This window comes from Nicotiana tomentosiformis, chromosome 8, assembly GCF_000390325.3.
Source record: "Nicotiana tomentosiformis chromosome 8, ASM39032v3, whole genome shotgun sequence".
Taxonomy (NCBI): Eukaryota; Viridiplantae; Streptophyta; class Magnoliopsida; order Solanales; family Solanaceae; genus Nicotiana; species Nicotiana tomentosiformis.
Window position 1 is genome coordinate 146,059,563 of NC_090819.1, and position 17,898 is coordinate 146,077,460.

The 17,898-nt window shown below is 39.6% G+C and overlaps 1 long non-coding RNA gene across 1 annotated transcript; it reads left to right on the top strand.

Moving 5' to 3' along the window:
• The first annotated feature begins 16,420 nt into the window (after window positions 1–16,420).
• Window positions 16,421–17,662, top strand: LOC117277081 (uncharacterized). The gene is made up of 2 exons (XR_004507357.2): window positions 16,421–16,643; window positions 16,780–17,662. It is a non-coding gene; the product is annotated as an uncharacterized lncRNA (long non-coding RNA).
• Window positions 17,663–17,898: the final 236 nt, after the last annotated feature.

A 17,898-nucleotide genomic window follows, 5' to 3' on the forward strand; every position in this document is an offset into this window, starting at 1 on the left:
TAAACATGGCAAAGAAAGATGAGGGGTCTGCTAATCCAATAAGGATTACACAAGGTACTCGATGTTGATGCCAAAAAGTCGGATACCATGAAAGATGAAGATTGGGCTGGCTTAGATGAAAGGGTTGCTAGTGCAATCAGGTTGCACTTATCAGATGATGTGGTAAATAACAACATTGATGAAGACACCGCATTTGGCATTGGAACAAGGTTGGAAAGCCTATACGTATCCAAAATGCTAACAAATAAATAATACCTGAAGAAGCAGCTATACACCCTACACATGGGTGAAAGTATGAAATTTTTGTCACATTAAAATGTGTTTAACAGACTAATCGCACAGTTCGCCAACCTCGAAGTGAAAATCGAGGAAGAAGATAAAGTCAACTTGCTATTGAACTCAGTGACATCTCCGTATGATAATTTAGCAGCAACCATCATGCACGGTAAGACTACCATTGAGTTGAAAGATGTCACATCGGCTTTTCTACTTAATGAGAAGGTAAGAAAGAAGCACGAAAATCAAGGACAAACTCCCATCACATAAGGTAGAAGCAAGAGTTATCAAAAGAGTTCGAGCAACTATGGTAGATCTGGAGCTCGTGGAAAGTCTAAGAAACGATCCAAATCAAAAGGCAGAAATTGCTACAATTGTGATCAACCAGGTCACTTCAAAAGAGATTGCCCAAATCCAAGGAAGGGCAAAGGTGAAACTAGTGGCCAGAAGAATGACGACAACTTAACTGTCATGGTGCAAAATAATGATAATGTTGTTCTTTTTCATAAATGGGGAAGAAGAATGCATGCACTTGGTAGATCCATAGTCGGAATGGGTAGTTGACACATCGGCATCTTACCATGCCACACCAGTAAGAGATCTTTTTTGCAGATATGTAACAAGTGATTTCGGTACTGTGAGAATGAGTAACACAAGTTATTCAAAGATTGATGTGATCGGTGACATTTGTGGATGAACTTGATCTTGGAAATTGCTTTAGACCGAGATGGATATGAGAACTATTTTGCAAATCAAAAGTGGAGACTCACCAAGGGATCATTGATGATTGCAAAGGGAGTTGCTCGTGGCACATTGCATAGGACAAATGCAAAAATATGCCAAGGTAAATTGAACGTTGATGGTAGGTTAGAATCACGTGTTTTAGTAATTGTTTGCACTCAAATTAATGTATTTTACTTTTGTTTGAGCTTGAATGTTAGCGTATTGCACTTATTGTGTATTTTAGGCCTTGCAAAAAATGATTCCGAGCTATTAAGGTAATTTGGAGCTAAATCGAACAAGTTGGAGCTTTGAAGTCTGAGTAGAAGCCCAAGCAATTAAGTCGGGATCACGTTCGGGGGTCGAGGACCAAGTCCGAATGTCAAAAAATGAATAAATGAATTTACTCTGAGAAAACTACACAGTCGCGTCGCATAGGGCGCTGCGAGGCGCGACGCGGTAGTACAAAAGATAGCCAGATAAGATTATGCCAAATGTTCCACAAGTGCGTCGCATGGAGAGACGCGATAGTACGAAAATGTTAGAGTAATTTCCTATTCGGCTAAGAAAGGGTAGTTTCATCCGGGTATGTTTTGGAGACGACTTAAATACACCAGAAAACACGAATTGGGGGGGGGGACTTTTCAACCTAAGGAAGCTAAGGAGTAGTTGGAAGAACACAAGCACAAGGATTTCATCATTCCTTCCTCACTCAAGACCCGAGTTTGTATCGAATCTATATTTTTCTATACTTTAATTATATTTGTGATGAATTTCTCCAAGTCTATGGAGTAGTTTCCTTTAGGTTTTGATAGAAATGGTGTATTGATGATTGTTTGTGGATTATATCTCTAGTTTTATGTATTGAATCATTTTGGAAGATTTAATTGTTGCATCTATATTCACTAGTTCATGTTATCGAGAGAGGCATAACTTGTGATATCTTTGCTTTATATTTTTGGTTGAGTTCATATATTCTTCTAAGTAATCGAAAGAGGCTAGTTGAATCATTGATTAAAATCTAGTTAGGAGAATAATCAAAAGAGGTTTTCCTAAATACAAATCCACTACGCATTCTTGCATATCTTCACATTGCTTAAGTTGATTCATCTCGTGAGGTTAAGACTTAATCGATAGAGGAGTTTCTGGTGAACGTTTGAACTAATAATATAGTGAATTCGAGAGACTCACTTGAACATTGGGAGTGAATTATCCAGAGTTAGATCTCGAACAATTATATTGCACATATCCTGTCAAAACCCTATCTTCTCCCACTAATAACCTTAATTGTGTATTCCTTGTCTCGATAGTCACTAGTCAATAGCTTTAGATTCTTAGTTAGTTTCAATTCTTAACCATATAAATCTCAATTGTCGATCCTCCTGGATAGCAATCAAGATAGAAACTACGAAAATATTGTTTAAATCTAATCCTTGTGGATACGATATTTTATTATTCTATTATTGATTAGAGAGCATCATTTAAGTGTGTATTTTGCGCTCGTCAAATTTTGGTATTGTGTAATGACCCGGCCGGTCGTTTTGAGTATTACAACCCCATTCCCTCATTTACTACTTAAATTGTGATTTACGGTTGTTATTTGGCTTGCCGGGGGTAATTGGTTTGGGTTCGGTAAAGTTTTATAATGATTTGGAAGACTTAGTTCCAAGGTTTAGAATTTAAGTTGAAAAGGTTGACAGGATGTGGACTTATGTATAATGACCCCGGATAATTTTTGCTAAGGAAATTAAGATTTTGTGGTGCCGAGATAGATCAATTAGTACAAAGGTTATAGAATTTTCTCACGGCGAGCTTGCTCGCCGCGGCTCGGACTTTTTGGGTTGAACAATGCACTAAGGAGTAAAGAAAATTTTTCAGCAGAGGAGGGCATTTCTGCGGCCCACTATGCGGTCACAGAACCACTGTGCAAACCGCATAATGGCCGCATAGTGAAGCAGATGTGAATCAAGATTTGAGGAAATCTGCGGTGCATTATGCAACCGCACACCTGTTTTGCAGTGCATTATGCAACTGTAGAACAGGTATGCGAGCCGCATAATCACCGTAGACCTAAATAGGTGACCCTCGTTTTGGAGATTCAATTATGCGGACCGCATACGTATTATGCGATCGCAAATCTGCGTCAGGGCTTCAATTCTTTCTACTTTTTGACCCGACCCAACTTCGATTTATAACCTTGAAGCTCATTTTGGAGCACAAATCTGACATTTTTAGAGAGAATGGAGAGTGTTCTAGAGAGATAAAGTGAAGACTTAGTCAATTGTTCATCAATTCTTGTTCAAGACTTGAAGATTTCACAAGGATCTTGCTAGGGCTTCAAAGAGGTAAGATTTTCTTTCTCCAATTCTTCAATTTTGATTTTTGGGGTAAATATGGGTGATTAAGAGTATAATTCTTGGGTGTAAGAGTATTATTTATATGTATCAATAAGATTTATGGAAAGATTGTTGAGTTCAAATGGGTAAAGATTGGGTTAAAAATTGTAGAAATCTTCAAAGACTTTAATTGAAGATTTAATGGTCGAGTTGATGTTGGAATTTGGTAAACTTTGTATGGTTCGACTCGTGGTTGGATGGGCGTTCATATTTTGTAACTTTTGACGGGTTCCGAGACGTGGGTCCCACGGGCGATTTTTGAGTTAATTTCATATTTTTATTGGAAAATTAGTATTTCCTTATGGAATTAACTACAATAATTGTTATTGACTTAATCGAATTAATTGTGGCTCGATACGAGGGCTTCGGAGACCAATTCTCGTGGCAAGGGCATAACATAATAAAGAATTTTACGGTTTGAGGTAAGTAACAATTCTAAATTTGATCCTGAGGGTATGAAACCCTGAAATATGTATTATATGATTGGTTTTGAGGTGACGGGCGTGTGGGCGTGCACCGTAGAAATTATGACTTGGTCAACTTCATGGAACTATGTAGTTGAAAAATCTGTTGATATTCATATATTTTTCCCCGTATTAGAGAAATTAATCTACGAATCATGTTTAAATCATATGTTTACATTGTTGGGATCCACAGAGGTCGTGTACTTGTGAAATTATTTGCTAAATTATTGTTTTGCACTCAGTCACAGTTCTATTTGTACATTTTTACCTCAGTCTCTCTCATTCATTATTGATGCATCATATCATTGTTGTTGGGCTGCTTATCATGATTTCTGAGAGCCCGAGAAACTGGAGAGGTTGATGACTGAGTGAGGCCGAGGGCCTAATTATGAGGATGTTTATGGATCGGGGTGCACGCCACAGCGTGTTTCATTGATTTATGTCATGATTGGCTTGATATAGCGTTTGGGCTGAAGGAGCCCCTCCGGAGTCTGTACACACCCCGAGTGAGCGCAGGTACCTACTGAGTGCGAGTGCCGAGTGAGTGTGAGGAAAGAGTGAATGTGAGGAAAGAGTGACTGTGAGGTTGGAGTGAATGGGAGGACTGAGTGGTTGTTGCTCTGAGAGGATGCATTGATTTCATTATTGCTACATTTCAGATGTCATATATCACTAATTTGGAAAATTTTCTAAAAGACATTCTCTTCTATTTCAGTCGAAGTTGATATGAAATTACTGTTGAGATTTAAATGTTGAACTTGAAAGCATGCCTACCTTCAGTTCTTTATTCATTATTGTTACTTACTGAGTTGGTTGTACTCATACTACACTCTACACTTCCTGTGCAGATCCGGGCGATCCCGTATATTGTGGGTGTTGAGTATTTCACATAGTCGATTTTCCGGAGATTTAGAGGTAGCTATCATGTTTCGCAGACCTTGTCTCTCCTTCCCTATCCTCTTGTTTATTGTATTTGGTCTTAGACTATTATAGATCGTGTTTTCCAGACTTGTAATGTATAGATGCTCATGTACTCAGTGATACTGGGTTTTGGGAGTAAATTATATTCAGTATTGGTGGGATTTCCCCCCCTTAAATTAATTATTATGTTTCCAATATTTAAAAAAAATTATGGGTTATTGATGTTGTCGACTTGCCTAGTATCGGGATAGGCGCCATCACGACATGTGTGATTTTTGAGTCGTGACAAGTTGGTATGAGATCCTAGGTTACATAGGTCTCACGAGTCATGAGCATATTTAGTAGAGTATTGCGGATAGGTACAGAAACGCACGTACTTATCTTCGAGAGGCTGTCGAACCCTTTGGAAAATTTCACTTTCTTATATTCTATCGTGCGAACTTGTTGATTCTGGAAAACTAAAAATTTTGTTATTTTATTCTCTCACAGATGGTGAGGGCACGTACTACCAGATCAGACGGTCAACCACCAGTGTCACTAGTTAGGGCCGCGAGAGGCCGGGGCTATGGTAGAGGGCAGGGATGAGGTAGAGGTCGAGGTGTCGCTCGTACAACAATTGGAGCAGCACCTGTAGCACCACCAGTTGCTCCAGCTTAGGAGTAGATTCCAAATGTAGTTGAGCCGGCGGGACCCGCTCAGGTACCAATTATCCCCATTGAGATTCCAGGCCTACAAGAGGCTTTGACTAAGATATTGACAGTTTGCACTGGCCTTGCTCAGGTGGTTTTGGCTCAGGTCGCACCAGCCACTTCTCAGGCCGGGGGAGGTACTCATACCCTTGTTGCCCGTGCTCCAGAGCAGGTAGTGCAGTGATTTCAGATACTGGGGGCACTACCAGTCCAGTCGGGTGCAGCTTCTTAGGCCCTGGTAGTCCCCGTTATGGCAAATGATGAGCAAATACTTGAGAGATTTGGAAGGCTTCGACCCCCATCATTTAGCGGTGCTGAGTCAGAGGATGCTCAGGGATTTCTAGATAAGTGCCAGCTGATGCTGTGGACAACGAGTATATTGGAGACTAATGGGGTCTCGTTCACTACTTTTTAGTTTTCTGGGGTTGCCTTCAGATGGTGGGAGGCTTATGAGAGGCGCATGCTAGTTGGTGCAGTACCACTTACATGGCATGAATTCTCCATTCTCTTTTTGGAGAAATTCGTGTCGCAGTCTCGCAGAGAGGAACTACGTAGACAGTTTGAGCAGTTATGTTAGGATGGCATGTCTATGACGCAGTACTAGATGAGATTTTATGAGTTGGCTCATCACGCAGTTTGGTTGGTTCCCTCTAATAGGGAGAGGATTATGAGGTTCATTGATGGCCTCACATATCAGTTGCGGTTACTTATGACTCGGGAGAGAGTATCAGGTGCTACTTTTAATAAGGTAGTTGACATTGCTCGGTAGATAGAGGTGGTTCGTAGTCAGGAACGTGGAGAGAGGTAGGCCAAGAGGCCTCGTGGACTAGGTATTTTCAGCGGCGTTCCTTCAGGGGGTCAGTTTTACCGCGATATGGGTCGTCCTTACAGACACGCTCAGACGGGTCATCTTGTTCACCATGGTGTATCATTCGGCCAGGGTTCATATAGTTCTCATCACAGCCAGTTATCTCTCAGTGCCATTCCAGCCCAGAGTTCGTCTCGTGCCCCTTCAGTTCAGGGTTCATTTGCACTGGGTGCTTCTAGCATTTATTCTGGTTCTTGGGGCCCGATTCAGTCCACACCACCACCGGTACCGGGGAGCTGCTTTGAGTGCGGGGAATTTGGGCATATGTGGAGATAGTGTACTAATCACTCGGGAGGTCCAGTGCAGCAGAGGAGTCAAACTACGACTTCAGCACTAGTTACTTCACCACCCGCCCAACCAGCACGGTGTGGGGGTCAGTCAGCTAGGGGTCTCCCAAGAGGGGGAGGCCGATCAGGTGGCGGTCAGGCTTGGTTCTATGCTTTTCCTTCTAGGTCTAATGTTGTTGCCTCAGATGCAGTGATCACATGTATTGTCTCAGTGTGCCATAGTAAGGCTTCTATATTATTTGACCCTGGTTCTACTTATTTGTATGTGTTATCGTACTTTACTCATTATCTGGATATGTCCAGTGAGTCCTTAATTTCACCTTTTTGTGTATCTACATCGGTAGGTGATACTATTACTGTGGACCGTGTGTATCAGTCGTGTGTGGTAACTATTGGGGGACTGGAGAGTAGAGTGGATTTTTTATTGCTCAATATGGTTGATTTTTATGTAATTTTAGGTATGGATTGGTTGTCTCCATGTCATGCTATTCTGGATTGTCACGCAAAAACCATGATGTTGGCAATGTCGGGGTTGCCAAAGGTCGAATGGAAAGGGTTTCTAGATTATGTTCCCATTAGAATAATTTATTATTTGAAGGCCCAACGTATGGTGGGGAAGGAGTGTTTGTCATATTTGGCCTTTATAAGAGACGTTAATGCAGATACTCCTACAATTAATTCAGTACCGGTAGTGCGAGATTTTTCGGATGTATTTCCTGCAGACCTGGCGGGTATGCCACCCGACAAGAATATTGATTTCGGTATTGACTTGGTGTCGGGCACATAGCCCATTTCTATTCCTCTGTATCGTATGGCATCAGCTGAACTGAAAGAATTGCAATAGCAACTTTAGGAACTCCTTGAAAATGGGTTTATTAGGCCTAGTGTGTCACCTTGGGGTGCACCGGTTCTGTTTGTGAAAAAGAAATATGGTACTATGCGGATGTGCATCGATTACAGGCAGTTGAACAAAGTTACAATTAAGAATAAATATCCCTTGTCGCGTATTGATGACTTATTTGACCAACTTCAAGGAACGAGGGTGTTCTCCAAAATTGATTTGAGATTGGAGTATCACTAGTTGAAAAATCAGGATTCGGATATTCTAAAGATGACATTCAAGACTCATTATGGTCACTACGAATTTCTTGTGATGTCTTTTGGGCTGACCAACGCCCCAATAACATTTATGCACTTGATGAATAATGTATTCCAGTCGTATCTTGACTCATTTGTCGTGGTATTTATTGATGATAACCTTGTGTACTCACGTAGCCAGAGGAGCATGCATAACACTTGGGTATTGTGTTGAAGAGGCTCAGAGAGGAGAAACTTTATGCCAAATTCTCTAAGTGTGAGTTATGGCTTAGCTCAGTGGCATTCTTGAGATACATAGTGTCCAGTGAAGGGATTAAGGTGAATCAGAAGAAAATAGAGGCAGTTCAGAGCTGGCCCAGGCCATCTTCAGTTACCAAGATTCGGAGTTTTCTCTACTTAGCCGGTTATTATCGTCGCTTCGTGGAGGGTTTCTCGTCTATTGCATCACCTATGACTAAATTGACCCAGAAAGGTGCTTCGTTCAGGTGGTCAGATTAATGTGAAGAGAGATTTCAGAAGCTCAAGACAACTTTGACTACAACTCTAGTATTGGTGTTGCCTACAGGTTCAGGGTCTTATACTGTGTATTGTGACGCGTCGTGTATTGGTCTCGGCACAGTATTGATGCAAGACGGTAGGGTGATTGCCTATGCGTCCAGACAATTAAAGGTACATGAGAAGAATTATCCGGTCCACGACCTTGAGTTAGCAGCTATTGTTCATGCCTTGAAATTTTGGCGGCATTACTTGTACGGTGTCCATTGTGAGGTATATACTGATCATCGGAGTCTACAACATTTGTTTAAACAGAAGGATCTTAATTTGCGGGAGCGGAGGTGGTTGGAGTTGCTTAAGGATTATGATATCACCATTCTCTATCCTCCCGGAAAGGCCAATATGGTGGTTGAGTCGTTAGACGGAGAGTTTGGGCAGCTTAGCATACTTACCTGTAGCAGAGAGGCCTTTAGCCTTGATATTCAGGCCTTGGCCAACCAGTTTGTTAGATTGGATATTTCCAAGCCGAGTGTAGTTTTGGCTTGTGTGGTTTCTCAGTCTTCTTTATATGATCGCATTAGAGAGCACACGTATGATGATCCCCATCTGTTTGTCCTTAAGGACACGGCTCATCATGATGATGCCAAGGAAATCACTATTGGAGATGACGGTGTATTACGGATGTAGGGTAGACTATGTGTGCCTAATGTAGATGGTTTGCGTGAGTTGATTCTCCAGGAAGCTCATAGTTCACGGTACTCCATTCATCCAGGTGCTACGAAGATGTATCAGGATTTGAGGCAGCACTATTGGTGGAGGCAAATGAAGAAATATATAGTTGGGTTTGTATCTCGGTGTTTAAATTGCCAACAGGTGAAGTATGAGCATCAGAGACCGGGCGGATTGCTTCAGAGACTCGAAATTCCAGAGTGGAAATAGAAGCGTATTACCATGGATTTCGTAGTTGGGCTTCCACGGACTTTGAAGAAGTTTGATGTTATTTAGGTGATTGTGGATCAATTAACCAAATCCGTATATTTTATTCCAGTTGGTACTACTTATTCTTTGGAAAGGTTGGCTGAAATTTATATCCGCGAGATTGTTATCCTACACGATGTGCTAGTGTCCATCATTTCGGGCCGGGGCATGCAGTTTATAACACAGTTTTGGAGAGCAGTGCAGTGAGAATTAGGCACATAGGTTCAGTTGAGTACAACATTTCACCCTCAGACGGACGAACAGTCCGAGCACACTATTCAGATATTTGAGGATATTCTACGCGCTTGTGTCATTGATTTTGGGGGGTTCTTGGGATCAATTTCTACCACTGGCAGAGTTTGCTTACAATAACATCTACCAATCGAGCATTTAGATGGCTCCGTATAAGGCTTTATATGGGAGACAGTGTCGGCCTCCGGTGGGTTGGTTTGAGCCGGGTGAGGCTAGGCTATTGGGTACTGATTTGGTTGAGGATGCTTTGGAGAAGGTTAAATTGATTCAGGAGCGGCTTCGCATGGCGCAGTCTAGACAGAAGAGTTATGCCGACCGGAAGGTCCGTGATGTTGCTTACATGGTTTAGGAGAAGGTTCTGCTCAAGATATCTCCCATGAAGGGTGTGTTGAGGTTTGGGAAGAAGGGCAAGTTGAGCCATCGGTATATTGGGCCTTTTGAAATACTTAAGAAGATTGGAGAGGTGGCATATGAACTTGCATTGCCGCCTAATCTATCGAATGTTCATCCAATGTTTCATATATCTATGCTCCTGAAGTATGTCAGGGATCCGTCACATGTTTTGGATTTCAGCACAGTGCAGTTGGATGGTAATTTGACTTATGATGTGGAGCCGATGGCCATTTTAGACCGGCAGGTTTGGAGGTTGAGATCAAATAACATAACTTCAGTGAAGGTGCAGTGGAGAGGCCAGCCAGTCGGAGAAGCTACTTGGGAGACTGAGCGGGAGATATAGAGCAAATATCCACACCTGTTTGAGACTTCTGGTATAATTCTAAACCCATTCGAGGACAAACGTTTGTTTAAGAGGGGACCCGTTCCCCCATTTACTGCTCAAATTGTGATTTATGGTTGTTATTTGGCTTGCCGGGGGTAATTGGTTCGGGTCTCGTGAGTTTTTGTAATGATTTGGAGCACTTAGTTCCAAGATTTAGAATTTAAGTTGAAAAGGTTGACCGGAGGTGGACTTATGTGTAACGACCTTGGAGAATTTTTGCAAAGGAAATTAAGGTTTTGTGGTGTCGAGGTAGATCAATTAATACAAAGGTTCGTCGCGACTCAAATTTTTTAGGTTGAACAATGCACTGAGGAGTAAAGGAAAATTTTCAGCAGAAGAGGGCATTTCTGCGGACCGCATAATGGCCGCAGAGTGCAGCAGATGTGAGGCAAGATTTGAGGATATATGCGGTGCATTATGCGACTTCAGACCTGTTCTGCGGTGCATTATGCGACCGCAGAATAGATATGCGGGCCGCATAATCAACGCAGACCTAAACAAGTGACCCTTGTTTTGAAGCTTCAATTATGCGGTCAGTTTGCGGACCGCATATGTGTTATGCGTTCGCAAATCTGCGTCGGGGCTTCAATTCTTTCTAATTTTTGACCCTACCCAACTTCGATTTATAGCCCTTGAAGCTCATTTTGGAGCACAAATCTCACATTTTTAGAGAGAGGGGAGAGTGTTCTAGAGAGAGAAAGTGAAGACTTAGTCAATTATTCATCAATTCTTGTTCAAGACTTGAAGATTTCACAAGGATCTTGCTAGGGCTTCAAATAGGTAAGATTTTCTTTCTCCAATTCTTCAATTTCGATTTTGGGGGTAAAGATGGGTGATTAAGAGTATAATTCTTGGGTGTAAGAGTATTATTTATACGTATCAATAAGATTTATGGAAAGATTGTTGAGTTCAAATGGGTAAAGATTGGGTTGAAAATTGTAGAAATCTTCAAAGAATTTAATTGAAGATTTAAGGGTCTAGTTGATGTTGGAATTTGGTAAACTTTGTATGGTTGGACTCGTGGTTGGTTGGGCGTTTATATTTTGTAACTTTTGTCGGGTTTCGAGACGCGATTTTTGAGTTAATTTCATATTTTTATTGGAAAATTAGTATTTCCTTATGGAATTAACTACAATAATTGGTATTGACTTAATCGAATTAATTGTGGCTAGATACGATGCTTTCAGAGACCAATTCTCGTGGCAAGGGCATACCATAATAAAGAATTTTACGGTTTGAGGTAAGTAACAATTCTAAATTTGATCTTAAGGGTATGAAACCCTGAAATATGTATTATGTGATTGGTTTTGAGGTGACGGGCGTGTGGGTGTGCACTGTAGGAATTATGACTTGGTCAACTTCATGGAACTGTGTAGTTGAAAAATCTGTTGATATCCGTACATTTTTCCCCGTATTAGAGAAATTAATCTACAAATCATGTTTAAATCATATGTTTACACTGTTGGGATCCACAGAGGTCGTGTACTTGTGAAATTATTTGCTAAATTATTGTTTTTGCACTCAGTCACAATTCTATTTGTATATTTTTACCTCACTCTCTCTCATTTATTATTGATGCATCATATCATTGTTGTTGGGCTGCTTATCATGATTTATGATAGCCAGAGAGACTGGAGAGGTTGATGACTGAGTGAGGCCGAGGGCCTAATTATGAGGATATTTATGGATCGGGGTGCACGCTGTATCATGTTTCATTGATTTATGCCATGATTGTCTTGATATAGCGCTTGGGCTGAAGGAGCCCCTCCGGAGTCTGTACACACCCCGAGTGAGTGCAAGTACCTACTGAGTGCGAGTGCCGAGTGATGAGTGAGTGTGAGGAATGAGTGACTGTGAGGAAATAGTGACTGTGAGGTTGGAGTGAATGGGAGGACTGAGTGGCTGTTGCTCTGAGAGGATGCATTGATTTCATTATTACTACATTTCAGCTGTCATATATCACTAATTTGAAAAACTTTCTAAACGACATTCTCTTCTGTTTCAGTCGAAGTTGATATGAAATTACTGTGGAGATTTAAATATTGAACTTGAAAGCATGCCTACCCTTTTATGTTAGAAAGTACTATAATTAGACTTAGCTGAGAAGCTCGTCACTACTTTCAGTTCTTTATTCATTATTGTTACTTACTGAGTTGGTTGTACTCATACTACACCATACACTTCCTGTGCAGATCCGGGTGATCTCAGATACAGTGAATGTTGATTATTTCACATAGTCGATTTTTTGGAGATTCAGAGGTGGCTGTCATGTTTCGCAAACCTTGTCTCTCCTTCCCTATCCTCTTGTTTATTGTGTTTGGTTTTAGACTATTATAGATCGTGTTTTCCAGACTTGTAATGTATCGATGCTCATGTACTCAGTGACACCGGGTTTTGGGACTAAATTATATTCAGTATTGGTGGGATTTTTCCCCTTAAATTAATTATTATGTTTCCAATATTTAAAAGAAATTATGGGTTATTGATGTTGTCGGCTTGCCTAGTATCGGGATAGGCACCATCACGACATGTGTGATATTTGGGTCATGGCACGTCATTGCCAGGGATTGGCAATCAATAGTGTTCAAAATAGTTTATGGTGCTAATTCGGGAATTTATTTTTTATTTTTATTTTATTTTGTTCTTCACGGGTTTCTTCTTCCGTGTGCAGGCGACATATTGACTCCTTTGGTGTATGACTTGATATTCAACCAAGGTAAGCTGTTAATGATGTTTTGGGTTGATTATTACTCAATATACATGATTTCGAACATCATTCTTACGTCCAAATACAAGATTTCATCATCAAATCCTCAAGAACACAAAAATCACCAAAGTTGTGATTTTTCAAGATTAATCTACTAGAGGTAATTCCAATGCTTCAAACTCATTTATTATGAGTAGTTAGAAGTATTTGAAGCATTTTTTACAAGTTTTAATGGTTGAAAGATTGGGTTATAAAACTCTAGTTCATGGCATGAATAGTACTTTTGAGAAAATAAGAGAGAAGGTGAATGGTAATATTGGCGATGAAATTTATGAATACAATGAAACTATGGAATGGGTTACTAATGTTGGCCCCAATGGATGTTGATATTGTATATTAAAGTTGCTTAGTATAGTAGATCTTTGTATTATCATTAAGGGGTTAATTTCAGTTTCGGATCGTTGGCATTGAATTGAGGAGACAAGAAAGCATTCAGAGGTGGATAAGCACGGAGTGGAAATTTCTTGAGTATTGATTAGCTTGCTCGACGTTGGGTTCATCTTGTTGAGGTAAGTAACGATTGTAAATCTAGTCCTGAGGGTATGAAACCTCGGATTTTGTATCATTCTATTATTTTGAAGTGACGCACATGCTAGGTGACGGGCGTGTGGGCGTGCACTGTTGGGGATTTGTGACTTGGTCCGTCCCGTGGCAACTGTAAAGTTGCATACTTTGTTGAAACCATTTGATACTTATATGTTTTAGAAAGAATTTCTGTAAATTGGGTTGAATGCCATGTTTGGGCCTTGCGCCAATGCTGTATGGACTCTTAGGGGATATTTCTTACCATCCTCTCATTGTTTTCGATTGAAAATCTATGCTAAGTCATGTTTATGCTTGATTACCGCATAACTCAGTTTTTATGACTCTATTTTGATGCATATAAATGTTTTGGGTCGAATGCCCTGTTTTACTGAAATGCCCGAAGGGCTTAAAGTATTTAAGACTGAGTGTGGCCGAGGGCCTTATTTGTGAAGATGAGTGTGGATCGGGGCTGCCCGCCTGCAACATACTTGTGATTGAATGAGACCGAGGGCCTGATTTGTGAGGATGAGTGTGGATCGGGGCTGCCCGCCTGCATCATACTTGTGACTGAGTGTGGCCGAGGGCCTGATGTGTGAGGATGAGTGTGGATCGGGGCTGCCCACCTGCAACATACTTTATTATTATCGCACATGAGTTGTCCGTGCAGATTATAGCGCTTGGGATGAAGGATCTCCTTCGGAGTCTGTACACACACCCCAGTGAGCGCAGGTACCTACTGAGTGCGAGTGTCGAGTGTTGAGTGACTGGGAGGCAAGAGTGATTGTGAGGTATGCCCGAGTGGCAAGAGTGATTGTGAGGTATGCTCGAGTGGCACGAGTGACTGTGAGGTTTGCCCGAGGGGCTGTTTATGATTTCATCAATTTTTGATCACCTTTGCATTGAGCCTTTGTTTGAAAAACTGTTGGAAAAATATCTTTAAATGATTTTTACTGGAACCGGGTTTAAACGAGACGATTTGATTCAAACACTGATTTTTAAGCATGTTGTACTTTACTGAGATTTCATGATATGAACGTTATATTCTTTATTGCTCGTCACTACTGCTCAGTCTTTATTTATTGTTGTTACTTACTGAGTTGGCGTACTCACGTTACTCCCTGCACCTTGTATGCAGATTCTGGTGTAGTTGGACACGGTAACGGTTATTGAGTGTTCTGGTTACATGTTTTCTTGGAGATAGTAAGGTAGTTGTTTGGCGATCGCAGCCCCTGCTATTCTCCCTCTTATCTTCCTTTAGTTGTATTTAGCTATTTTCTAGGCTAAGTTAGCCTTGATATTGTTAGACAGATTATAGTAGTTGCTCATGACTAGTGACACCCCGATGTCGGGCTTTTCTTTTCCGCACTTCTGTTTTTATTTGATTTGAACTCTTTAAATGGAGATTTTTGCCTTGAAATTATCTTTGAAATGAAAACATCGTTTTGTTTTGGAAATGAGTCGGCTTGCCTAGTTCCACAATAGGCGCCATCACGACAGGGTTAGTTTTGGGTCGTGACACCATCATACTAAGAATATTTGGAACAAACTAAGTACTCTAACATAACATCCTTGCCTTAAGATTTGACTCAAAAGCACCTCGTATTTTTCACAACCCGTTCACTTACTCTAACATAGAAGTCAACGACATTACCTTTCCTTCGCGAATCAAGTGCCATCACATAACAATCGAGAGTAGTTCCACACAAAAATGAAATTTAAGAACAATTAGGGACTCAACATAGAAAGAATTCACTCACTCTCAGAAATAACATTCATATGCCATAAGAGACGTACCATAGGCTTACCCGTAGTGTAAATTCTACTAATATAGATCATTCAGTTAAGGATCAAGTAGGACTTTATTTGGTTGTAATGTAGGTTGTGGGATGGGTGGTGTATATATATATATATAGTAACTACACCTCACTAAGCACTTTTAATACATATACATTAGCAATTCAAACTCTACACTTATGTCAAACCATAACTCCACATTCACGTCAAAATACGGCAACTCCCAATTTCTTTAAGCACAAATACATCAAGAGTTACCACTATCAAGGAATATGTATCACAACAACACAACTACTATTTCAATTCAAGTGGCTTTTACTTTTTCAAAACAATGCACATTTCTTCTATTTCAATAGTTCCATTCAGAAGTCAAACCAACACCCCACACTTTACTTTTTACAAGATTCATAAAAAATTCAAGTACTCGCGAGAGGTAAAAGGTTCAAATAGATGGTCAATCCAAATAAATGGATAAGGCTTGTAATGGGGTTACCAAAGAAACAAGATTACATGCTCAAAGTGATTAACTAAGATACATAACAATTAGGTGGGTAAAAGCATATAACTGGCTAAACAAAGAAACGCCTATATCACTTTCAAGACTGAATAAACCTACTATTTTGCTTTGCAAACACACACGACAAGTTCTAGACATCAAATACAATACACAGAATAATACAAAACCTCACACACATATGGTACTTAAATCACTTCAAATCAGACTCATCACGACACTCAAGTTAAAGCAATTAAGCAAAGTTAAGATCATATAATTTAAAGTACTTATACAAAAGTCAAACACCGAGCCTAAGCGTCACAACTAGACCACTTACTATTCTCAAGGCATAATAAAGTAAAGATATATTGCTTTCATTTCAAAGCATCGCACAAGGTTTCCTACTCTTAAAACAAATAAAAATTAACTACAACCAGTTCAAACAAAACCCTTGAAAAAGAACTTCGGTACAAAGAAAAACCAAGAGGAAATTGTTACACTACCTAAGAAAAACAAAATATTTTTTCTTCGACTTTAATCCCTCAAGCAGACACCGAGGAAATCCATCATGAGGAAAAGTCAATTTTTTTCCTTTTTCTATCTCTAACTCTTATAGAAAAGGAATTATGGTCGATCAAGGGCAAATTTGTAATTTTGCTCAAAGGAAAAAGTGTGTTCCATCTATTCATTTTACACGATATGGGTCTAGAAACATCTGCTCTTCCAACTTCCTTCTCTTCTATTCCAATCGATCGAAGGAGTATTTCAGTTCTCATTGTTCAAGCTTTCAACAATACTTGTAGCTCTTTTCATCTTCTTATCTATCTGTTAGATTTCACGTATCATTCTCTCAATATTTGCTCTCATCTTCTTTGTTTTTACTTTGTCTTCTTTCTTTCTTTGCTTCTTTTAGATATGTGTAATTGTTTTCAATTTCATGGATAAATTTTCTTGGATTTTGTGTTTTCCACCGAGACGATGCGAAATGGTCATTTTAAGGGTTATTCTTCGTCCAATTTCGTTGATGTTGACTTCTTCTCGCTGATATGACTCTATTTCTTCTTCTTCTTAATGTATTAATATTTATTATTCTGCTAACTTAAAAACAAATAGAATATTTAATTTTACTCCCAATGCATGTTGTTCTTCCTTTTCTTTACTTTGTTTTGTATATGTTATATTTCCATGAATTGTGAATCAGTATGTTTTCAGGTTCTTCATAACTGCCTCTTCACACACACCTCACTATCTATAACCGAGGAAAAAAGTAACAACTCATGATAACCCAATTTTGAAAAAGCACTAAAATTGGTGTGTGGGTTGAGATTGACAAAAATTGAATGAATTAAGTTCTATTGATAGATTTTATTCATTATATCGTGTGTTAGGAAGGCTTAATATGATTTGGGAACTCTTCTTAAAAGTTGTATTCGAGCAATATTTGTTGGTTTGAAATTATATTCATTTATCTGGCTAAAAATTTATGGAATACGGAAAGCATGTTAAAGGGCATGTAATGGGATTGCTTTATATGATGACTCATTGTTGGTGATGGGATTTGAAAGTAAAGGAATGCAGGAGTAGGAAGTAGAGTATTGAGGATTGATAGAGATTGTATGGGGTTGCAAGACACTAATTGTCTAGAAAAAGGACGAGAAAATAGCACATATATCCCACAACTTTTAGAAACCGACAAGATGGATAGAGATGTAAAGCCATGTATAAAAGGAGACATGAGCCAAGGAAGTAGCTTAATTAATTTATTTTTTTATTCCCTGTTTGTTGGCATTTGCTAATACTATGTGTTTTCAACAAAAAATTATAGTTCTTTGTAATATTGGGAATTCTCATTCTCACATCTTTAAACCTAATTGATAATATTATCTAATGATATGTCCATGTAACTAGGTACTAGATCAACATATGTTATCTTCACCTATACTTTCTTATTATTCTTCACTTTTATGCAATTTTATTTGAGTATTCTTTAAGTTTGTATTTTGTTTAGATATTTTGTCCGAAAATATAAGTAACAGATGAATCTTGCCATCTTGCATACTTGGCTGAGCACCTGAAATCAAATGAAAATGTGTC